The 14,384-nt window shown below is 43.3% G+C and overlaps 1 long non-coding RNA gene across 1 annotated transcript; it reads right to left on the bottom strand.

The window, feature by feature from the left end:
- Positions 1 to 5,385: 5,385 nt before the first annotated feature.
- On the bottom strand, positions 5,386 to 7,604 carry LOC135404362 (uncharacterized). Its single transcript, XR_010425630.1, has 2 exons — positions 6,512 to 7,604; positions 5,386 to 5,524 (listed from the first exon to the last, which is right to left on the bottom strand). It is a non-coding gene; the product is annotated as an uncharacterized LOC135404362 (long non-coding RNA).
- Positions 7,605 to 14,384: the final 6,780 nt, after the last annotated feature.

Raw genomic sequence — 14,384 nt, 5'->3', positions numbered from 1 at the left:
TTTTGATTGGTTTAATGCTTTTAATGTTAGTGCTAAGTTTAAGAAAATAATTTATGTAGCAATATGCAGAATGCCTTAAAACAGCTGTGATTCCTTCACATGCCTTTATAATGCCAAACCTTGTGGCCCAAACTATTCTGACACACAATGCCTTTAATCATACTTTCCATCTCAGGTATATAAAAGGCTGTACATTGCCTTGAAAAAGGAGCTTCCATGTTAAAATTAATTTCACTTGTGGTATTAAAAGTAAGACTGCAATATTTCATGTTAGATCCATTTAAGAATACATTTGCTTCTAAAATGCAGCTATAGAATTTGTTATTACCTCACTCTGAACCGATACATCAAAGCATTGATAGTTGCAGAAAAAAATAGTAATCAAAACTTAGATTACATGTTTAGTTAGCATGATAAATTTAATACTCTAGTTAAAGAAAACATTTATGGTAATATTTGTATTCCCTTGTATTTTGCCTTGCATTAGCAAACGTTTGATCAAAGTTTTTTCCAAGTTTTTTGTTTTTTAGAAAAATAAAAAAAAAAGGGGCAAAGGTGTGGGAACCCAAACCCAGCTTTCAGCAAAGGAAAACAAGGGCTGACAAAAACCTCATGATCTGAAGGAGCTGGACCCTTCTCAGAAGACCTGTTAAAGTTCTACCTCATGGATCAAGCTTGGCTCCAGCAGAAATCAGAAAGGACTTTTGAGATGATTGTATCAAACCATGTCTAAACCCCTGTAATCCCTCTGTCCCCCATGTAATCCTACTAGAAGAAAAATTAACTATTTGGAAATTGCAGTAAAAATTTGTGTAACTCCCCAATTAACATAGGTTGGCCCCTTCATTAACATACAGCCCCAGATGCCTTTCAAATAGTGTTCTCGTGTTCAATAAACTATTCCAGTTCCCCATACTGGGATCGTGTCTAGCTTTTATTTTTCAGACCGCCACTCAAAGGGGCTAAAAGGGGGCTGCGACCTGCACTGAGCTGAGCCACCTCACTGCGGTTTGTCCAGTGAAGTCTCCCTTTTATTGCAATAAAAGTTTATTTTTTTTCGTCGGCTCCTCGATCTCCTGGCTATTTCTGTGTTTCCCACTGGCTGGAATTTCAGACGACCACAATCCCATGGTCTCTACAGCCCCGGCTGTCCCGCACCTTCCCATCTCCAACAAGGTCTTTGCTGTGTGTTAGGAAGAGGTGGAGCAGCACAGCATTCCTTTGGCTTGTCAGAGGCTCCAGCCCCCTGGGCCAGGAAGTTGTCGTCACCGCTTTCCGGGAACCTGCTGGACTCTTGGTGCTTGGCTGTGTTGCTTCTCCAGCTCCCGCCAGGGCAGTTGAAGTCTCCACGAGAAGCAGGGACTGTGACCTGGAGGCTGCTTCAAGCTGCCTGTAGAGGTCTCCTCCCCATCTTGCTCCTGCTCAGGAGGCCTGGAGCAAACCCCCACAGCAGTGTGCCCATTCCCAGCCTGCCCGCCCTTTGATCCTGACCCATCAACTCCTGAGTGGCTCGCTATCCCCCCCAAGACAGAGGTCGAGACCTTCCGAGTGTCACCTCCCCGAGATCTACGGATGTCGTCTCCCTGGGCTCCTGTGAGGCCCCGCATGTGGTTGCCAGCGCATTCTTCCCTCTCCCTTATGGGCCCTGTCCAATGCAGCCCCAGGGCAGCCCGGAGGAGCCCTGTCTGGGGCTGCGCTGGGGTGACCGGGGACACGGTGGGCTCACTGGGAGCAGCCTTCCAAAGCCCCAGAGCGGCAGGATGGTGCCCAGGCTCTGCTCAGGGCTGCTTTGGGCGTGGGGCCGTCTGCGCGAGTCCTGCACGGGACCCATGTGTCCTGGCTGCCACGCCAAAGGGCTGCTTCCCCAGGCGAAGGGGACAGGGGAGTGACCCTGCGTGAGAGCCTGCACCTCTGGCAGTGACTCAGGCCCGGGGTGCCCTTTGGGTGCCCTTGGTGCCCTTTGGGCCTTGCTGGATCTGCTTGCTGCCATTTGCTGGGGCCACCCTGCACTCCCTCCCCATTCCAGGCAGACACAGGCAGGTGTTGGAATAAAATCTTTTCTTCCGTAACCAGAAGGAAACTGTTAACTATATCTACGGAACGGCGGAGGGGGTCAGACAGAAATGCACACAAATCAACAGGATTGGCAAAAATGTCCGCTTTATTAGAGGACAGACAGCTTATATGCTGCCTGCGACACACAGACATGTGGTTCTTCCCCAGGTTACATTGGATACATAAGGCAAACATACTGTGGTGTACAGTACTAATTGGATATCAGCAGGTGTCCATAAGACTTGTTTTCCTGCCAGAACAACTCCTCCTTCACCTTGGCACAAGGCCTGTAGCCATATTAGTGACGCAGTATTTTTTACTCTCTGCACCCAGCCATGCCAAGGGGAAGGTCTCAGAAATGCAACTGAAATTGTTCACACAATTTCTGTCCACCGACAAATCCCCCGTTGATGTTTGAACAATTTAAATTGCATTTCTGTAACATTCCTTATTGTATCCATAACATCTCAATAAGCGCAAACATACAACAACACCACCATCACCAATAAACTCAACAACCTATTGACCCTAAGATGTGTGCTCTCAAAGTGTGCCTAAAAGTGCTTCTTTAAATATAGGGTTTATTCTTAAAACTTCCACTCTGTCCAGAACATCCTTGGAAATGGAACTCCATTAAACTCTGGGCCATATGTCTTCTGTTATTCTTTTTCACACCTTGGCCCTTGAATAACACAATGACATGATCGTATATTAACACTGGATCTTCCGTTTCTATTGCACTCTTTGCATACCATTCTATTGCAGCCCGGAGAGTTTGTTCAGGATTTCTTGCCATTTTATGGAAAGGTATCGGTGTATTTGTTTATCCAAAAGTGTTTGTGTAAGTGAATATTCACACATATACATGCATACATTTTCATTCATTCTCTTTCACACGGTGGCCACCATCATTCAAACACACATCACACAAACATATTTTTGAATCTCATTTCACTGTGTCTCATGAGTAATGAAACCATACTAATTCTCTAGTACCTTATGGTGTTAAAGCTTCTCCACCAAACAGGTAAACTTTCCTCCACCAGTACCCAGTGAATAATCTAAGATCTTAACCTTCTATAATCATATGCTTAAAGATACTAAAAAATTGTGCTCCAACAAAACTAAAAATATTGTGCCTTAACAACACTAAAATGTGCTCATAATGCTGACAAATTGTGCTCCTGTAATACTTACTTTAAAGTTCGTACACTCTCTTAAATCCTTAATTTCATGTGCTTAAAAAAACACTAAAAAGGTGTATATGACTAAGAAAAACTATGCTTATAATACCAAAAAGAATTGTGCTCCAAAAACTGTGTTCTAACAATATTGAGGAAACTGTTAGCCACAACAGCTCCTGATGTTACCATTGTTACCTGCAGAAAACAGCATCAACCTTGTTCTTTCTTTCCAAGGTTTCATTCATCATGCAGGCAGCTACAAACACCTGTGTACAAAAAAGACCTTAACACATGAAACAACTTTTGCAAATGAACTGAGGGGGTTGTCACCTGTTCTCTCCCCGTTTCTGTCTTGCAAAAGTGTTTTACAAATTCTTAAATCACTGACCCCTATACCAAATACATAGCATTGTCTGGCAACTTGGTAGTAGTTTTCAAAGTGGACAAGCAATTCACCCTTTCAAAGTTTTTCTAGTTTGGATATGATATAGAATTTTACCTCAAAAATTGTTATTGCACAGCCACATATAATTTTGGGAAGACTCGTAAGCCAAAAGGTTTCTGTCATATGATGATTCCAAATAAATCTTGCTACCCACTGTAACACTACTGAGATGAAACACAGAAAAATACAAGCACTACAAAATAGTTAATGTCTGATGTAGAGTTCCCAAACCACACCAGTCTGCCTGATCTTCACAAACATCACTGATGTGACATGAGCAGCACAGAAACAGATCGTTGTATACAGTGACAACCCTTAGGCCTCAGGATGTTAAAAGTTCTATAGTTTTCCATTGTCTTCCTTTCCCCTTAGTGACACGTCTGCCCTATCTCAGTCAAGAAATCATCTTCTAAATCCGCATCTAAACAGACATTCCTCTGCTCCACAATTTGCACAGGCAACACGGAGAAAAAAGGTGTTTTTCGCAGAGTGTGATCTTTTGGCAGCTCTGGATTAGTTGTGGGGAGAGAATCCTCCTCTTTTCTAGATACCAGTGACAAGCAGTCTGCAGTGGAGCTGCTTTCCAAACAGCTGAATGTTTGTGTACATTCAGTGGTAGACCTATTTCTGTTTTCTCACTTTTTTCTCCTTGGCAAAGGCTGTTTGGTTCAAGTTGGCTGCCAGAATGCAGGAGCGCTTTTGATTCCTGAGTATGTTCTACCTCAGTGCTGGCTTCCTGCAGTTCATCTTTGTCCACTTCTTCATGCATCAGGCACAGATTTGTATTAAACTCACATTGAACTTCACAAGCTACAATATTAGTAGGTTTCTTTGGATTCTGAGATACACTAATGTCTTTAAAATCCTTTCCACTGCTGTCTTCAGTTACACTTTGGACTTTGGCTTCTGGATTGTCAGGTAAACTTTCAATCTGTCCATGTTTAATTTCCAATATATTTTTTTTTTCTAAGTTGATTGCACTACTGGTTAATTGGTTAATTATTTCTGCATCACTGTATGTTTGAATTCATAATGCTTCAGTGAAGACAAGTCTTCATCCTTGGATTCATATTCTTTGTGAGATATGAATGAAAGCACCTCTGGCATAACCTCTGCCAAACTATCTGTGCTTGTTTCCATACAGATTATCTCTTTTTCAGACATCTCTACTGGTGTTGCAGATTGGCTGTAACTTGCACTGGCAGCAACAGCTAAAGGGTGACATCGATATGTTGTCTCCTGTGAGGAAAAATCTGTCTCTGTTGTTATGCCTTCTGCAGATATTTGGTCATAATCCGTTTCTTGCATTGTTTCCAAATTACTCTCCCCAGACCTGAGGAGACATTCTGTAACAGTTGATTCTGCTCCATGTCCAGCCAGTGTCTGAAACTCATAGCTGCTTACTAGAGAGCAGTTCTTATTTGCTAAGTCACTGAGAAAGAAACCCTCATCAGGTGTTGGTATTTTTTTGTATTGGCAAAAGCTGCCCATGGTTTCCAAATTGGATGTGTTTTACTGCAGATGTCTGTGTTGAGGTCATATTATGAGCAAGTCCCATAGAAGATTCAGCAGTAGATGCACTGACAGATGCACTTCCCCTGCCTGAATCTGTCACACTTGATTGTGCCATCAAGTTATTATAGTCATTGTCAAGCTCATCTTTTGAAAAAGTTCGCATTTAAGTCTATGACAGTGAAAAAATACTGTTTGATCATTCTGTTTAATACTCAGCCTTAAGCTACATGTGCAGTTCAGAAGGATATAGAAGGCCAGATTCCAGCTTGCAGCCAGTTCCTTAGATGTGATCTACATCATCTCCTCGTGTTTTTAGTTCTTTTATCTATGAAATTTCGGTAAGAGAACAAAATTCACAACATAAGCAGCACAAAGGAAAACAAATAACTAGTTGTAAGAACATGTAACTCCATAATTGTGGAACAACAGCACAGAACAGGTAAAAACCACACCCATTATACTAAAATCCTAAATCACTCACAGGTTTTAATTAATTTCCCGAATGTAAAGCTAACTAAATCTAGCTTTGAGATTGTTATATTGGGAGGCAAACTAGAAAAATTTTACTAAATTCAACCTGACTCTAGTAGCTTTATTGCAATCTCTACTGATTTCCTGACAGATTATCATGTGGTCTCCAGACATTTCTGCTTTATAAATCAAATGGGCATAAAAAGTTCTAATTCACGCATCAATAGTTTTGGAAAAGTGTAATTTAGCAATCTGCTCTTTTATTGGTATAAAGTAAACACACACATTTTGCATCTTGTTAGGTTATTTTAAAAATAATCTGAAATTCATGTAGTATAACTGTTGACATAACATCAGTGCCAAGAGAGATAAGTCAAACTTCACAGCATAGTGTGTGCCTGAGTAGTGTTTTTAGAAAAGCAATGAGGTTGTATGCTATATCAGCAGTTATAAAACATTTAAAAACATATAATACGTTTTGTTTGACCAAACTGCTCTGTACATACTGTACGAATCCACGACAGAAGATATATATTAAAATCTGAAAAAAAATGTACTTGCTGCTATGTTATAAATAGAATATTAACAATTGCTTAAACAGTACATGAAATGCAACTCAAAGTTGCAACTCTGTCATAAACACAGAAGAACAAAAAAGGAAAAAATAATGAATTCACTAAACTTGACCAAGGAAAAGAAATAATATCAGACAGGAATGTAAATTAACATCCAAATGTTAAAATCAGCTGAGTAAACCTTTTTAAATACAATTCTAAAGATGTGATTTCCACTGTCACAATAACTTCTCAGTTTATAACAGGAAGATAGAGAGATGTTTTACCTAAGAATCAAGGAAATCCTCAGCCTGCCAGCTTTCCATTTATCTTATTTGCAGATTTGTAGTTTTTGGTGTATAAGTTCTACTCTCTCCCTAGTTCTGAGAAACTGCTGGAGGTGGTTTGAGTCCCACCCAGTTGCTAAGCAACAAATGATCTCTATTGTGTGAACCTTATGTCTCCTCCTGCTAAGACTGAACACGAAATTTGGGCAGAAGTTCTTTACAGGGGTAAAATGTGACTAAAACCAAGGCAACTCACTAAAGCTTTTATATAAAGATTCATTCTCTGGGAAACTCTTAAAATTTCTTGCATGCTAACTTTTAGTAAAACACAATCTTTTAGTTTTAAGTTATCCACAAGTGAGTAGAAGGACTAAAGAGAGAGAGATTCTGCTTTCTGTTCTCAGTTACCGACATGCCTGGATTCTGCGGGGCAACTCCCCCGCAAGTCAGTCACCGCCGAGCTGCTGTTCCCCGGGCTGCTCCGTGCGCCGTGCAGCTCCCGGGGATCCCCGCAGAAGTCTGGCTGGCTCTGCAGAAGTAGCTGTCGGCGTTGCCTCTGTCGCTGAGGTGCCTCTGCCGCCGAGGTGCCCCTGCCGCCTTTTGCCGTGGCTGCCAGCGCCGCCTCCCCCACGGCCGAGCCGGCGCAGCGGCAGCCCCAGCGCGCAGCCCCCAGCCCTGGAGCGCGGCCCCAGCGCCCGCACGCCGGACTCTGGCAGCTGTTTGAGTAATCCTAAAGGGAATTTTTATGCTGTTATGTGTACCCGAGACACTCTAACGGGAGGAAATTCTCCCGGACTCTCACCTCTGGCTTTTAACAGTTACTAACAAACGTATGGCCGCTTCTCCACACACACACAAGCACGGTACCGTTAACAATACAGTGAGCTCACAACAACGTTGGACACACAACACAATTAACACGAGAGTTAACAAAAATACGGAAAGGCAGTTCTCTAGCCTGCCTCTCCTGTCAACGAGAAGTGGCACTTTTTCGGTGTTGCTCGTTGTGCTAATATAGCATCTTCTAATGCAAGGCACAATAGCTGCTACTTTCTTTCATATGTACCGTACCTGGTTCTGCTTTTTATTTTATTTTTTTTCCGAAAACAGCGTCTGTTGCCATGGCAGCGATCCACAGTGGCTTTCTTCCGGGTTGCATGGTGGCTTCAGGCGCCAGCGATGCAGCGCCATCTAGGGACGCGGAGGCTCCCAGCAGTGTCGGTCCAGTTGACACATGCGCAGTAGCAGGCACAGTGAGGAGCGACAGTGCCGACTGCGCAGCCGCAAGAGAGAGCGGTGCCGCGGGCTCGGCTCCAGCTTCATTCTCTGCCGCTAGTGATGTTCCTGCAGCCCCTACACATCCTGCTGCTACATGCACGGCGCTAAACGGAGGTGATCCCGCTGCTCCTAAGGGTCCTAGCATTCGCAACTTCCACGTGGGGAGCCAGATGCTGAGCAGTCCCGAAAGCCCTCGTTTTCTAGACAGGAGCTCAACTCCAACAGATCACAGCACAGACCTAAAGCGCCTTTGACCCCGAGCGGACAGAACCCTGTTCTTCTTGTCCGCACTTGTCTTCCCATGGAATGGAGAGCCGAAAAAAACCTCTCCAGGGCAGGGCCAGAACTGACAGGTTTACGGCAGAGGCGCAGAAATTGCCCTGTCATTGCCTCCGGGATGATATGCTTGCTCCAGGATCCTTCCATCAGGGAGCTTTTGTCGGATTGTTTGGTCAATTTTAGGTCAATTTCTATGGCTTTCAGCAATGTCAGCTTCCAGTGGTGAGAAGTCATGAGAGTAGTCCCCAGAATCAGGTGATGCCCCTTGGTAACAAGACTTTGTGTTTAAGTGGCAAATGTTTTTATTCACCTCCTGGCTTCTGCAGAAGTCTCCTGTTTTTCAAGACTCCTAGACTCCTAGAGCAGTTGGTGTTGGAAGGAAGGGACCTGAAAGCTCATCTGCTTCCAACCACCCCTCTGCCACGGGCAGGGACACCTTCCGCTCGACCAGCTTGCTCCAAGCCGCGTCCAACCTGGCCCTGAACACTTGCAGGGATGGGGCAGCCACAGCTTCTCTGGACAACCTGTGCCAGGGCCCCACCACTCTCCCCGGGAAGGCTTTCTTTCCCATATGCCATCTAAGCCTGCCCTCTGCCAGCGCCAAGCCATTGCCCCTTGGTCTGTCGCTCCAGTCCCTTGGAAACAGTCTCTCTTAGCCAAAGCCTTCTTGGTCCTCCCTGTTGTGTTGCAAAATTTGCAAGCTGATGTTGTGCCAGGTGGCACCAGCCAAGCCCTGAGCCAGGTGCAGGACCTTGCACTTAAGGTCTGAGGTCACTGGGGTTGTTGAGCCTGGAGGAGACTGAGGTCAGATCTCCTGGGGGGCTGCAGCTTCCTGCCAAGGGGCAGCGACCATTTCTGCTCTGTGGGACCAGGGACAGGACCCGAGGGAACGGCCGGAGCTGTGTCAGCGGAGGCTTAGGTTGGACATTAGGAAAAGGTGCTTTCCCCGGAGGGTGGTCGGGCACTGGAACGGGCTGCCCAGGGCAGTGGTCACGGCCCCAAGGCTGCCAGAGCTCAAGGAGCGTTTGGACAACGCTCTCAGGCACACTGAATCCGAAAAATCGGTCCAAGAAACTGCTCAGAGAATTTTTATCTTTAAGCAGCAAGGTATTTGTTTATTCAACGTTGGGAGCAAGCCAGCTCGCGCTGGACAAACTTGCTCAAAGGCTTCACACAAAATCAGCATTTTTATACAATCTTCAGATGTGATTAAATGCATATTCAAGTGATTACAACATCTATCAATACATATTAAAAATAGGTGGAGTATAGGCGGAGCTTGGGGCGGTGCTTCTCTTGGCTCCCCATTTCGGAGGGTAGTTCCCATCTTCCTCCATGGGGCAGGGGGCTTCAGCTCATCTTCCTCTGCTTGACCCTTCTTCTTTTCCATTGTTCTTGACCCGCTCACTGAAGCTTGGACAAAACCCTGGCTCCAGGCCTATTTCTCCTATTTAAATGTCTACCTGATCCTGTTGTATTTCTAATTTATCACCTCTAGGCCTATTACCTGTTCCTGTACTGTTCTCTTAAGCTTTGGCCCAGTAAGTAGAACAGAACGAGCACAGATCGTCTTGGATGTTGGTAGCTTGTTAGCAGGCCCAAATCTCTTAGTTAACTCTTTTGGGCCTAGCTTCCTATATCATTCCCCCCCTTTTGTTTAGAATTTACGAATTCCTTCGTCAAGTTCTAATGGATTTTGATAGGTATTCATCACAGCCCACATTATCTGCATCCTTCTAACCATGATGCTTGATTTGCACCATAGCCAAACAATTAGGACCAGTAGTAGAATAATGCCAGCTCCTAATACCAATATTGGATGTATCAAATAGTGAAACACTTGTGATGCTGTAGGGGAGTATCCTGTAAAGATATCCCACCAATGATGTTCTCCCGCTTTTTCCACTTTGGTTAGAACAGTTTTTATGCTCTCAGTGTCATGTTCTACTTGCCAGAGCATTCGTCTAGTCGTTCTGTTTACTTCCTGGACCAGTTTTTCTAAATCAGGATGTTTAAGCATTGCTTTAAAAAGATTAATGTTCATTCCTCTCTGCAATTTTGGCACATCATGATACATTGTATAATCAGCTTCAATCAGTTGTCTAGTAGTCACTAGAATGATATAATCAAAGTCACAGCCTATTATTTTAGCAAAACAAAAAAATTAATACCACTCACTACTTCATGACAAATACCTATGGTAAAATTAACACAAAAGATTCTAACACATGCACAACCATTTCCTACATAATAGACTTGTGATTGGGTTTTAGTATGGGGAAGCATTTCAAAGGTACACACACTATTGTCAGCATCTAAGCATAAATCTTCATTTTCTACTCCAGCATTTTCACAGATATATCCTAATTGTCCTTTAGGAATACATGCCTCAGTACTGACTGGCTGCCACTTTTTCTTGGTGTGATCCTAACTTGCCCAAACATTATGGTCTATGGGTCTGACAATTACATTTTGGTGTATGGCTCTTAATGTCAGGCTAGGAAAGATGGTCTTTTCTTTAGCTGCACTGATAGTGAGCACATAAGCTTCAATTTGTTCATGTTGAGGATTGTAAGTGAAGTTTCCTAACTGCCACCACGCTTGGTAATTTTTCTCAAAGTGTGTAGTAGAACTGTTTCTAGCTATTATTTCTCTTACTTCCTGTGGTAATATTCCTGAAGTTCCTTCTCTTAATATTCCTGCAGCTACAGACTGCACCCACTGTTGAGTTTGGAGACATTGTATTGCAAGTGCAAATCTTTTATGGATGACACCAGCATAGTCAATAATCTTGGTGAAATCTTTTGCAGTGGTTAGCTACTAATGTTAACAATTTAACTGCCAATGATTGTGTTTCTGCCAAAGTGAGCAAAGATGATCTTAAAGGGACTTTGAATTTTCCTAGATCAGATGTGACAGCACTTAGTTTATTCACTAATACTTCTTGATCTATGGTGTTTAATACACTTAATCCTGTGCCAAACCATCCCGTTACATCTCTTTGAATTCTGGTACAAGGGGATCTGGCCATCATCTATACATGCCAGTCTTTAAGGCTTTGTTGAATACAGGGCTGACAATCTTTTTGTATGTTTGATATGTTTACTTAAAGGTGTATTGGAACCCTTTTCAGTGAATATATGGGATCTAACAACAGCTTCTGCTCATTTGAGTGCTTAATTACATATGGTCCAGCATAAGTTAAATTGTGGACACTCTCACAGGCTAAAGAAGGAGTTGTAGAACTGGTGGTGGTCTTAGTCAATGGGGTGGTAGGAGATTTGCTGGTTGGTAATCTCATTGTTATATTTCCTTCCCTGAATGTCCACTGACACATCACAGAAACTGATTTATCTAGAGTGAAGGTGTGCCAACATTGATCAGCCACTAATTACATTTCACAGTAACGTCAGTTCTGGGTGACCATCTAATCCGTGCCTATTAAAACACTTGCATTGTATGGGGTACCAGGATTTTACCAATTATTCAGTACCCTTGTTCCTTGGAGGACTATAACAGATGGATTGTATTGGTTCAGTTCAGATGAATTCAGAATATCTGTATTTATAGCAAATCATAGACTAGAATTCCCATTATAGGCCTGAGACCATAATAATTTTGGGGCAAGAGTTTGATTTAACACTAATGTACTTATCAGTCCAAGGATCAGCATTGAGGAGGCTTGATAGTAGATGATTCCTCTCCCGAGGTCCATGCTTCCTCTGGAACTCTCTTGGCTCGAGAGTAGTGGATCCACGTGGGTTTCTCTTTCACCCGGATCGTGTGGAGGTTGTCATCAGCACCTGCTGGGGTCCATCCCACTTCTCCCGTAGTGGATCTCCTGAAAGATTCTTAACATATACCTGATCACCAGGGTTGGATGGATGTAGCTTACAATCAGGCTGCTTGGGTTGGTGTTCTAACACCACTGTAGCATTTTTCTGCAATTGTTTTCCTACAACCATAACATGATCGTACACATATTGATTACTGGTTTGATCTACAGCTTCACTATTCACAGTTTGCATCATGTAGGGTCTGCCCAAGAGAATTTCAAATGGACTCAGTTTCCCTTTGGATCTTGGCTTGACCCTTAGCTTGATTAAAGCAATAGGTAAAGCTTGATACCAATGAAAATTTGTTTCTTGACATATTTTAGATTCATCTTTTCTACTTGCCCATTTGCTTGGAGTCTGTAGGGCATATGCAGTTGCCAGTTGATTTTTAGTGCTTTACTTATTGCTTGTACAATTCATGCACAAAAGTGTGAACCTCTATCTGAAGAGATGCTCTTAGGCATTCCAAACCATGGTATAATCTCATTCAACAAGACTTTAACCACTCCTTTTGATTCATTTTTTTTCTACATGGGAAAGCTTCAGGCCATCCAGAAAATGTCAGTCAAAACTAAGAGATAACAGGACCCCCCCCTTTTCTTGGGAGCTCAGAGAAATTAATTTGCCAGATTTCACCTGGGAAATGCCCTTTACTTATTGCCCTTTACTTATTGCCCTTTGGTGTATTTTTGTTCCAGTATTTCAGACGAAGTTCCCATTGGGTTGTGACTTGCTCTATTGTGGTAAATAAATTTGGTCCTGCTACTCTAGTCCTTAAATGCTAATAGAGTGAGTCTAAGCCCCAATAGTTTTATCATGTTTTACTTTTACAAATTGCCACACTAATTTTTCTAACAGTATTAACTGACCTGTTTTTAGTTAACCTCATCTATTGTCTAACACCTTACCTTCATTTTCATGTATCCACTTATAATCTGTTTCTTGATATTCTACCTGTTGATCTGTGTCTAGTTCTTCTAGCACTAAAGCTGCTACTGATAGTTCTTTACTTCTTGCAGCAGCTAATTCAGCTTCTGCAGCAGCTTTTCTGTTTCTTATTTCCAGGACAGTGTTACCTTTCAGGTGTCCTTGGCAGTGCATAATTGCCACCTGAGAGGGGAGTTGTACAGCTTCTAATAATCATAGAGTTTCTTCAGCATACTTCACAACTTTTCCTTGAAGAGTTAAAAGTCTTCTTTCTTTCCAAATTGCTCCATGAGCGTGAACTATGCCAAAGGCATATTTGGAGTCAGTCCAGGTGTTAATTTGTTTTCCTTCTGCCAATCCTAAAGCTCGAATGAGAGCTATCAGTTCTGCTTTCTGGACTGAGGTTGCTGCAGGCAAAGGATTTGATTTGATTACCTCAGTAGTGGTGGTCGCAGCATACCCAGCCATCTTCACACCTTGTCTTAGGAAACTGCTGCCATCGGTAAACCAGTCTTCTGCATCCAGGGGTGGTTCTTCTTTAAGGTCCAGGCAGCTGGAGTGCACTGCTTCAATGGTTTCCAGGCAGTCCTGCATGACAGGTGCAGCCGAGATTCTTCCTTCTAGGAATGAAGCTGGGTTAACAATGTTAGTCACCCGAACGGTTATGTCATCAGCCAGGATTACCCGATATTTCAGAAATTGGGAGGGTGACAGCCAATGATTTCCTTTCTGTTCCAGTACTGTAGATGCTGTGTGGGACACTAACACAGTCATTTTCTGTCCCATTGTACATTTCCTGGCTTCTTCTATATTTATGATCATTGTTGCTACTGCCCTTAGGCAGGTGGGCCATCATTTGCTTACTTCAGCCAATTGCTTGGAGAAGTAGGCTGCTGTTCTTTTGTATGGCCCTTGTTGCTGAGCCAGGACCCCCAGAGCCATTCCTTGTCGTTCATGCGAGAACAAACAAAAGGGCTTCGTTACGTCAGGCAAACCCAACGCCGGAGTCCTTATGAGTTCTCATCTCAGTTGTTTGAAGGCTCCACTTGCTTTGGGTGTTGCCCGTAATCCAAAAGAAACACAAACCAACAGAGTGCCGGTTTATGCGGTGCTTTATTCGGGGCCCCGGGAACCTGCGGGCTAACGCCCCAAGTCAGGATTCCGAAGACCCTCCCTCTTCATCCAGCTTTTATATACAAACAAGTTTATGTGCAGTTTCCACGGCAAAACGGTTACAGTTTCCACAGCAAACTAGGTGCAGCACAGCAAACCAGGTGCAGCACAGCAAACCAGGTGCAGTTACAAACAAGCTCATACTTCATACTGATAACAATTAATAATCCCTAGAAACTGTTTATCAGACCTTAACCACATCCTAGGTAACAAATCGTTATTTACAGGCTTGACTAGATCCTTTGATTATGGTTTCTATTTCACACACAAACAGGGTTGCTACTTTGGAGTGTTGCTTTCTAGGCCTACTCTTCTACTAAGCCTTAGCCATTCTACTACTAATTTAAACTGCTTTGCAACAGTCCCCCCTTTTGAGCATT

This window comes from Pseudopipra pipra, chromosome W (assembly GCF_036250125.1).
Source record: "Pseudopipra pipra isolate bDixPip1 chromosome W, bDixPip1.hap1, whole genome shotgun sequence".
Lineage (NCBI taxonomy): Eukaryota > Metazoa > Chordata > Aves > Passeriformes > Pipridae > Pseudopipra > Pseudopipra pipra.
This window is presented reverse-complemented; position numbering and strand designations above follow the sequence as displayed.